A 10,197-nucleotide genomic window follows, 5' to 3' on the forward strand; every position below is an offset into this window, starting at 1 on the left:
ATCTCGTATGCACAGGCATAATCAGATTCTCTGCAATGGTGTGGCATTTTGCGTTGTTCGGCAACTTTATATGCAACAAAGTAAATGCTTCGACCGCAGCTTGAAGTTTTTTGGGCTTGAATTCCAGATGAACCGAACTGGATATTCTTCAGTGCTACAGCCCGGCGCTGAAAATAAGCCTGATCCTCATTTTGAAGATTTGGATGGCACTTCTGGAGGTGAGCTGAGAGTTTTGATGGCTTGAGGCTTTCATTTGTCAACACTTTGTGACATACTACACATTGTGGCCGATCCTCTCCACCAGAAGGTAACTTCACAAAGCCATAGCGAAGAAAGGCGTCAGAGTAGGTGCGCTTTTTTAGACATTTTATTGTTTAATCTGCAGAAAAAGATAAACTGCATAAAAAGTGTGAACAATGTGAACTTATTATTTATTTTTTCATGACATTCTAGATAGCATTAAAAGAGCTTATTCAGCATAGGAATGATGTAATAGTAGGTAAATACTAACTATACTGTACAGGGCAGTACACAAACATACCAGGTTTTGTCTACCTCAGCTGATGCTCACATAGAAACTGACAGTGTGGAATAGAGGCAACCTCAGGCAGTGAGTGACGCGTACTGGACACGTCGATGAGTCATCAGGGTTACTGAGTGACTTGTGTTCTGAAGCATACTTGTCAAAATACTTTTAGGTTACCACACACATAGATACATATTTTTTTCTTTTATACTACTGTATATTAGTTTTTGATGTTTATTGTTATTTGGTTTAACTTTATTACATACTTAAAATAGGTTTAATTTACAACTTTACATACTAAGACTAAGTTAACATTAATCCTAATACCAGCTACCTCAATGTTTTCTTGATTTTCAGAATTTTAACTTTTTTTCTGTCACCCCTCCATTACCCCCGATAAATTGTTAAATTACCCCTAGGGGGTAATTTACCCCCCAGTTTGGGAACCACTGGAGTAGAGAATGAAGTAACAAGTTCACAGGTCCAGAGATATCTTCATCCTTTTTTTGTTTTTATCCCATCAGGCTTCACATTCTTTGCCTTTACATGAAGGTATGATTATTTGGATCTAAATATTAATTACAACATATAAAATTTGATGGGCCCTCTATCTATCGTTGGAGGTAGACGATTTATATCAAGTCCACTGACCTTCAGTTCTTTGTCAAAAAGAATGGAGTTACTCTTCATTTCTTAGTTTTAGATATTCTTAATATGGGATCTTTCTGTTTCTTTATTATTATTATGTCGAACTTCTCAAGCCAAATTCTGAGCTCATTGATTTTGTTCTCAGTTTTCTGGCATCAGCAAAAGTTTGTCCTTGTATGACATCAGTTATGTCTGACTGGACAACTTGTTTACTAAGGCTAGTGCTCCTTTATTCAGAAATGATGTAGCCAAATGAAACAAGTTACTCAAAACATCTCCTAATCAGTGTTCTCATTGCCATTGACTATCAGCATTATGAAGTAAAGTATTTCTCACTTTATAGTCATAATGTGCTTCATAGATGGCTGGTTCTTGGTAGTAGGAACTCTCATGATTGGGAAAATGAAGTGTCATGATGAATCTTCCTTGTTCAAATGAGTTACATCAACCAGTGTTGTTCTTTATAATGAGCTCTATAGTCTGAAAGTTTTATTCATAAATGGGTCTGTATCTGGGATATTTAAATGTTTCAGTGATCATGTCTGTTATCTTTATCTCCAACTTAAGTATTTTGTATCTGTAGTACATATGTATCATTAACAATACTAGGTTACACAATATCTGAGTAGGCATAGAACAAATAAAATCCAGAAAGAATATTAACAGTATATGTTGCTATAGTGGAATCTGTTGTTGTGTGAATATTATTAACTCCAAGTACAACTGGTAGTGTTGGATCAAATGTTATAAAGGCTCCATTATTTACGTTTATGTTTACTTTCTGAATGAATGAATCATAAGTAAGTTTAAGTTCATTCTCAGACTTAAGGAAAGTATTTTCTACTTGGTTTAAATTAAACCTTCATGTTCTTTGTAATGAACTGATCTAATATAATATATTATGGTAGCAGATTAAGAGTCTTACAAGTATGATATCAAACCTGTACTATCAGGCATGTTATGTCAGTTATGTGATTTGACCAAAGCTGCTTCCCGTGAACCTTCATGGTTGATAAGTCTCAGAAGATGTGTGATATAGTTTGTCAGAGTATTATTTGCAAAATAATTCATGGAACAATTACTAGGTTACATCACATACAACAAACAAATATCCATGTTAAATAACGAGAAATATAGTTATACATACCATCTTATGACAGCAGGTGATTTAAATCTGTTAGAAGGACCAACTATTAAATTTATTAGGATGCCCTTTCCATTTTACAAAATACTGTTTTTGCCATTTCCTTGTACACATAATATTACTTCTACAGCTTAGACACCATCAGAAGATATTATAAGCCTTGTAAAATGCCCCTCGGTGTGGATTCCTGTACGTCGTGAGGGGACCTCCCAGGAAGGTTTTGTTCTATCTGGTTACCTTCTCTAGGATCTAAACATCCACCCACGTGTTAGCGTGCGTGACGACCCATGAAGGGGAGGAGAGGATCATGGTGGTTGAGGGGTCCAACCCCAACACACCACTTTGGCCTCGAATTCCTGTAGACGGGCGGCCTTTGGATGGGCCCCCTTGTGTCAATCAGCTGGTTCACTTGGGCTAGGGTCAACCAAGTACCAGTGTTGGAAGTTCTCAACGGGTGTTGTGGACATTGTGCCTGATGCTGGTGTTTGGGTATAGTACTCACGAAACCCTGGCGTTGCTGCATTGTCCTTGCATGACTTTGTAGTGCGTCCCCTTGTAGGGCTGCATGGTGGGTGGGGTCAGTGGGTACCGAAACTTTTTCTTTTTCCTATGGATCCTCCAAAAAATTTAAATAAAATTGTAAAAAACAGTCAATGGGTAGGCGACCACGCGTTGAATAAACAGCAATCTTCAACATCAGTAACACATGTACCTCATTTTCTTATATTACATTCTCTTTTGGAAAAACCTTTAGGGCAAATGTCCCCTTTTTTTATTCAAAAGGGATTAGAGAGACTTGCTGGCTCTCCAAAGTCAGTAAAGAAACTTCGATCTGGTGACATATTGGTTGAAACATCCACATCCCAACACAGTGAACTAAGAGGAGAATGTGAATTCAAAGGCAATTGGGGATATACCTATTGAGGTTACACCCCGTGCTACCTTGAATTCTTCACGAGGAGTTATTAAGGCAGGTTATCTCATTTGCAGGGTTCGGCCATACATACCAAACCCTCCTCGATGTTTCCAATGTCAGAGATTCGGCCACTCAAAGACATCCTGTCGTGGTTCCCTGACATGTGCTCGTTGTGGAGGCAAGGACCACGATGCCTATGACTGTGACATGAACCCACATTGCGTAAAGTGCAATGGTTCTCACCCCTCTTAATTTCATTCTTGCCCAAAATGGTTGGAGGAAAAAGAGGTGCAGCGTTTGAAAACGACACATAACGTTAGTTATCCTGAGGCTCGGAAATTGCTGTCCACAACTCCATCTCGGACATATGCTGCTGCACTTCATTCCACAACTACAGTGGGAGTGCAGACAGATCTCTCTGTACCTCCAAGAGAATCGTTTTCAAAACAAATGGAAAGCCTTTTGACCTCCGTGGTTAATAAGGTTGATGAATCGACTTCCACACCCATCTCTGTTCCTCCCATACCTTCCAACAAACCTCAAGATCAACGTCCTTCAGTTTCAAATACAGGCATTTCTTCTGATACATCTTTTTCTCCCACCACAAGAAACAAACAATTATTCGTTCGCGTACTCAGTCACTGGATTCCCTTCCAATAACAAAACCTGCCCACCCGACCCAGAGCAGGATCCATGGAGGTTGATATACCTCCGACTAAAGACAGTAAAGAAAAAAGACGTGGTCGTAAACCGAAGGGCTCTCCAGCCACTTCACCTACCCGTTCTTAAAAATGGCCACCTTGATACAATGGAACTGTCGAGGTTTACGTTCTAATCTGGATGATATCAAAACGCTGATTGCTTCCTACCATCCTGTATGTCTTTCTTTACAAGAAACAGTTCTCAAAACTGCTGATACTGTCTCCATTCGGCAGTTTTCTCTGTACAGAAATGACAGGTTGTGTGATGGTCGAGTACATGGAGGGGTGGCACGTGCCCACCCTGTCTTTGTCACTAAACACACCCTTGGAGGCTGTAGCCATCCGTGTTTCCTTGGGTCATACCATCACTGTTTGTTCTCTGTACCTGTCCCCTGGAGAGACATATGATCAATCAGATCTTGATGCTTTCGATGAACAGTTGCCATCTCCATTTCTAATCCTAGGGGAGTTTAATGGACATCATCCCCTCTGGGGAAGTGCTATTATTGATGGGAGGGGCCGATCTGTTGAGCGGATGCTCTCTGATCACAATCTTTCTCTTTTCAATACTGGTTCATGCACCTAGTCAGTCCTTTACCGCTATTGATCTCTCAGTTTGCTCCCTTCATTATTCTCCCATTTTCATGGAGGGTTGACAGTAATCCACTAGGCAGTGATCATTTTCCGATCCTTTTGAGAGAGACTGGCTGTGGTCAATGCCACCCTACCCGCGTGCCCCGGTGGAAGCTGGATCAGGCAGACTGGTCCACTTTCACTGCTCTCGCAGAACTTGATCCTGCCATCGTAAATCAGCCATCAATAGACGACTGTGTAGCAGCGGTAACTGACTGTATTACACACATGCAGCTGCTCAGTGTATTCTTAAAACCTCGACACGTTTTCCACGATATCCTCGTCCGTGGTGGAATCCTGCTTGCCACTTAGCACGGAAGGCTCAAAGCGGGCCTGGGATACTTTTCGTAGATATCCCACACTTTCAAACCAGGTTGCTTTCCAACGGGCCGTGCACATGCTAGGTGGGTAAGACGTCAAAGCCAGAAGGAATCTTGGATTAAGTTCACAACCAGCATATCTTCTACCACCAGTTCCAAGATCATATGGGACAGGATTCGAAAGGTTAATGGGCACTACAATTCTGTCCCCCTCTCGATCTTACTCTCTGATGGTCAGGAGGTGACTGATGTTCGGAACATCGCTAACACTCTAGGTGAAAGCTTTTGCCGGGTATCTAGCACTTCTGCTTGTACCTCCACCTTCCTGGCCATCAAGTCTCGGGCAGAGCGATCACCTCTTCCTTTCGCACTGACTGTTTCTTTGACTATAATTATCCCTTTATCCTGGTGGAACTAAAAATGGGCCTTCATCGGTCTGCCAGTACGTCTGTTGGACCTGATTATATTCATTATGACATGCTGCGCCATCTATCTCCTGCTTCTCTTGATGTCCTTCTGATTGTTTTCAACCGGATCTGGCAGGAGAATGTTTTTTCTGATGCCTGGCGCCAGGCTATTATTTTACCTTTCTCTAAGCCAGGGAAAGATCCCAAGATTCCTTCAAACTACCGTCCAATTGCTTTGACGAGCTGTCTCTGTAAGACATTAGAAAGGATGGTTAATGCTCGTCTTGTTTGGTTCCTTGAATCAAACAACCTCCTCTTGCCCACCCAGTGTGGGTTCCGTCGACCGCACTCCACCACAGACCACCTAATTCGACCTGAAACGTCAATCAGAGAAGCCTTTCTCAAACGCCAACATCTTGTATCAATATTCTTTGACATTGAGAAGGCTTATGACACAACATGGAGGTATGGCGTTTTGCGAGACCTCCATATATATGGGTTACGTAGCCATTTACCCATGTTTATTAAAATTTTTAATGGACAGGAGATTCCAAGTTCGTGTGGGTTCGACACTTTCCCGTTCTTTTGTACAGGAACTTGAGTCCCTCAAGGCTGTGTATTGAGTGTTACACTCTTCAGTATAAAGATAAATGCCATCACTGAACAACTCCCTCTCACTGTTGCGAATGGGCTGTATGTCGACGACTTTCACATCTCATGTCAGTCGTCAAACATGAAATATATTGAGCGGCAACTACAAACTGCTCTCAATCGTGTACGGAAGTGGACTCTGGCGAACGGCTTTAATTTCTCTCTCTCTAAAACCGTATGCATGCACTTTTGCCGTCGACGGGGTATTGACCCTGATCCTGAACTTCATATTGGTGAAATTTTGCTGCCAGTGGTCCCGGAGACCAAGTTCTTGGGGCTTATCTTTGATCGTAAACTGACCTTTATACCACACTTAAAGCAGCTTCGGGTCAAATGCTCAAGAGCACTGAACATCCTCCGTGTTCTCTCTTCTACCAGTTGGGGGGCAGATCGCTGTTCAATGTTAAAGATATATCGTGCTCTTATTAGATCGAAACTCGATTATGGATCAATGGTCTATGGCTCTGCCAGACCCTCGGCCTTAAAGATGCTGGACTAGCAAGATATTCCAGTCTGTCCATAACACCTTTTTCTAATCATGAACAGTTCAGTTTCTGTACTTTTGATCAAACTTCAGTCTCTTGACCAAACTTAAAGATCAAAGTAAAGGTTTTTTTTAAACTACTATGTTACCAAATATTCCATTCTTGTTAAGTCTTCTTGACACTATAGGTCTGGACACTTGTCATCTGGTACATGGTTGTTTATCTCATGCTTGATATTAGTTGCAGTCTTCCATCTGTTGAAAAGGCTGCATAAACAAAGAGAGGTAACATCATTGTCATTGAGTTTAGGTGTTCTGTCTCTTCTTTTTCAATTTTCAAATTTGTCTGCCTCAATCTCACGATCTAGGGAGGTACTTGACAGTGTTTGGGTAACATTTCAACTCTGCAGCAGTTTGTTGGAAAATTCAACCAGAATCATGTAAAGATACATTTTAAATAACTGGTGGGCATACTGAACTAACATTGGAAAAAAACAACTTATGTAATAAATTGATTGACCATGTGAAGTAGAAACTTAAATTAGTAATTTAAAATATGATTAAAAAAGAAAAATAAATAAAGTTTAATCCTTTAATTTTGTTTTCATTCTGGATAAAAGAAAATTTGTTTTTTAGCTTTAAAAGCAATATGATAATTTTCATTGAAGCTGTAATGTTTCATTCTTGAATTTCTCTAAGAAGTAAAGAGAATTGGAAATTTCATCATTGGTAGAGTGAGAAATGAAATAAGTAAAAAGAATCACGTCAAGTTGGTGTATGATTTGTAGAGCAAGACATAATATAGTAATAATGCATAATATAACCATGTGTGAGCAAGCTATATCATTCAACATCACAACACAAAGGACAGTTAAAAAAATTAATTCAAATCTCAGTAGGTTGTCATCAACAAAATTTTTATTTTGAGCAATTTAGATCCAATCATTTAAATCCTTATAATTACGATTGTTTTTTATTAAATGGCAAATTTTGAATATCGTTGTGCTCTCTTTATATTTGAATGAAGAAAAATTATAGTATAGAGATTTTGTTTTCAAATTGTTTATTAAAACGTATGCAGTCACTGAACTTGATATTAAAAATATTTAAATGTGAAACAGGCCTGTTTTACAATAGTGGCACATAAATGTAGAAAAGAGGCAAAGATGAAGCTAGTAATGGTAATAACTGTTTTAGACTGATGAATGAATGTTTAACCGTTGTTGATGGTTGTTTTAATAGCATCATTAATACGTGAGAGGTTGAAATAATTTTAATTGAGGCAAATAAATATTACTTTAAATTTAATGTGTAAACTAAATTTATATGTATAGACATAAACTTTATATAATTTAGCAAGAAAAGAAAGAAGGAGACAATAGTTGAAGTGGTGTAGCAGCAGTTTTGTACATAACATCAACATTAGCATATTTATACTTTTGTCTTTTAAGATTTATTTCCTGATCTTACTGATTTTATTAAGATGTAATATGTGTGGGACATACGGAAACATGATTAAAGTTGGAAGATATTGATAATAGCAAGTATTTTGGGTCACACATTGAGAAAACTTAAAACACTGACAAATCTATGTTTAAAAATGGAAACTTCTTCGTTCAACTACCTTCAACAATAAGTTACTTGGATAGTAATAACTTTGTGAGGATAGTAAAACAACAATGAATCTATGATGCAACTCATTTGGCAATCTGCTTGTGAAATATTTTTCCTAAACGTCAGAAACCTATATTTATAGCAAATACCAGCTGATAGTTATGAAACTGAGCGTTCATTTTCTTGGACTCATCGCTTTCGAACATGGCTTAGCATCACGTCTTCCGATTAGTTATCTGATCTGTGTGTGTTAACTATGCATTGTAATACTGTTACTTTGTGAACAGAGAAAATCTTTCAACAATTTATTTCGCTTCATCCTCGTCAAATGCAAACCAGTTTTTTTTAATATTAGAATATTTTTTCATTTTGGACCTACATACTGTCACAAACTAACATAGTTCTGTTTTGATTTCTACCCTCGTATTTGATTGTGCTTATATACAATGAATAAATTCATATATATTTATGCAATGCTTAACCACAACGTTTGCATACATTTAATTTGTTTATATAGTTGAAATAAATAATTTATTTTCTGCGATACTTTAGTTATAAACTCAAATGGAATATACAGGTTTTATGTAGGTCATATTCACAAAATTTAAACAATGCATTGGTTATACATGTTCGTGAACTTTTCAAAGCCAACCTGTTAGCAAAATCCTAGATCCGCCACTACACCTGTGATTCTTTTAAGAGTTGAGATTTAGTTCTTTTCTGTTTTGTGCTTTGTAGTAATAATTTCTGAAAATTGTGTTTAGTCTGCCTTTTAATTAATAGTTAAAGGTGACTTACTTCATATGGGTAACTAACCATGGTAAAATCGGGAGGACTTGGAGATAATCTTAGTGCTCGATTTTGTTATCTTACGTATTGTAAGTTATTTGACAACTATACTGTGTTTACGGGCCAGTGAAAGTGCTATAATATTAATAAAAATAATATATTTAAAAGCGGCAATACGAACATTTAAAATTACAGAAACTAAATTGGTCGATTATTTTTTGAATTTTGCGCAAAGCTGCACAAGGGCTATCTGCACTAGTCGTCCCTAATTTAGCAGTGCAAGACTAGAGGAAAGGCAGCTAGTCATCACCACCCACCGCCAACTCTTGGGCTACTCTTTTACCAATGAATAGTGGGATTGACTGTCACGCATTAACGTCCCCACGGCTGAAAAGACGAGCATGTTTGGTGCGACGGGGATTCGAACCCGCGACTCTCAAATTACGAGTCGAATGCCTTAACCCACCTGGCTATGCCGGGCCGTAACTAAATTGATAGTTTAAAATAAATTTGCAATTTCAAGAAAAGGAAACAAACTTGTGGTTTGAGACATACTTTTGACATTATTTCTTCAAGCTACAAATACCTATTTTGTTTCTTCTAGACATGAAAGGTTTTAGAAATGGAGTCAAAGATAGGGATTTGTAGCTTGAGAAAATAATATAAACATTATGATTCAAAGTTTAAGTTTGTTTATTTTCGGTAATTGTACTTTACCTATCATGCTTCTGTTATTTTGAAGATCCCTTTTCCCACTTTTAAATTAACAAATTTTAATAATCTCGTTTTGTTAGTTTGTTTTGTTTATGCCAATCGTGGATAAAAATAAGTATAACAGTAACACTGCCCTACTTGAAAGAGTTTAATTTAATAAAATACATAGTTAGTCTGTCGAGAAACAATGGCAACCTACAGATTGGCTTCACGCATAGTAGACGACTATTGCTCCTGATATACTTGCAACAAAGTTATCATTGATAATGGTATTGAATCTATAATCTCTATGATGACCAAATACCACACATTATGTTTATGTTTGTAAAATATTTATGACCACCATATTTATATCCTGCAGCTATATGGAGAATCTGTAAACACTTGACTGGGTAGGGATACTACGAAGTGTGACGATGGCTCAGTAGTTGCTTCCCTGTAGTCTTTCACTGCTAAATTAGGGACGGCAAACACAGTTAGCCCTCATTAAGCTTATCACGAAATTAAAAACAAACATACTTAAGCAGGAGATATTAACTGTATCCCATTAGGGCTAAAAAAGTTGACATAGTTTGAACGTGGCAGAATTGTTGAGCTGCAAAAGCAAGGTCTCTCTTAACGTGGCATTGCTGGTGATATTGGACATAGTA

The sequence above is a fragment of the Tachypleus tridentatus genome, chromosome 1, assembly GCF_004210375.1.
Source record: "Tachypleus tridentatus isolate NWPU-2018 chromosome 1, ASM421037v1, whole genome shotgun sequence".
NCBI classification, from domain to species: domain Eukaryota; kingdom Metazoa; phylum Arthropoda; class Merostomata; order Xiphosura; family Limulidae; genus Tachypleus; species Tachypleus tridentatus.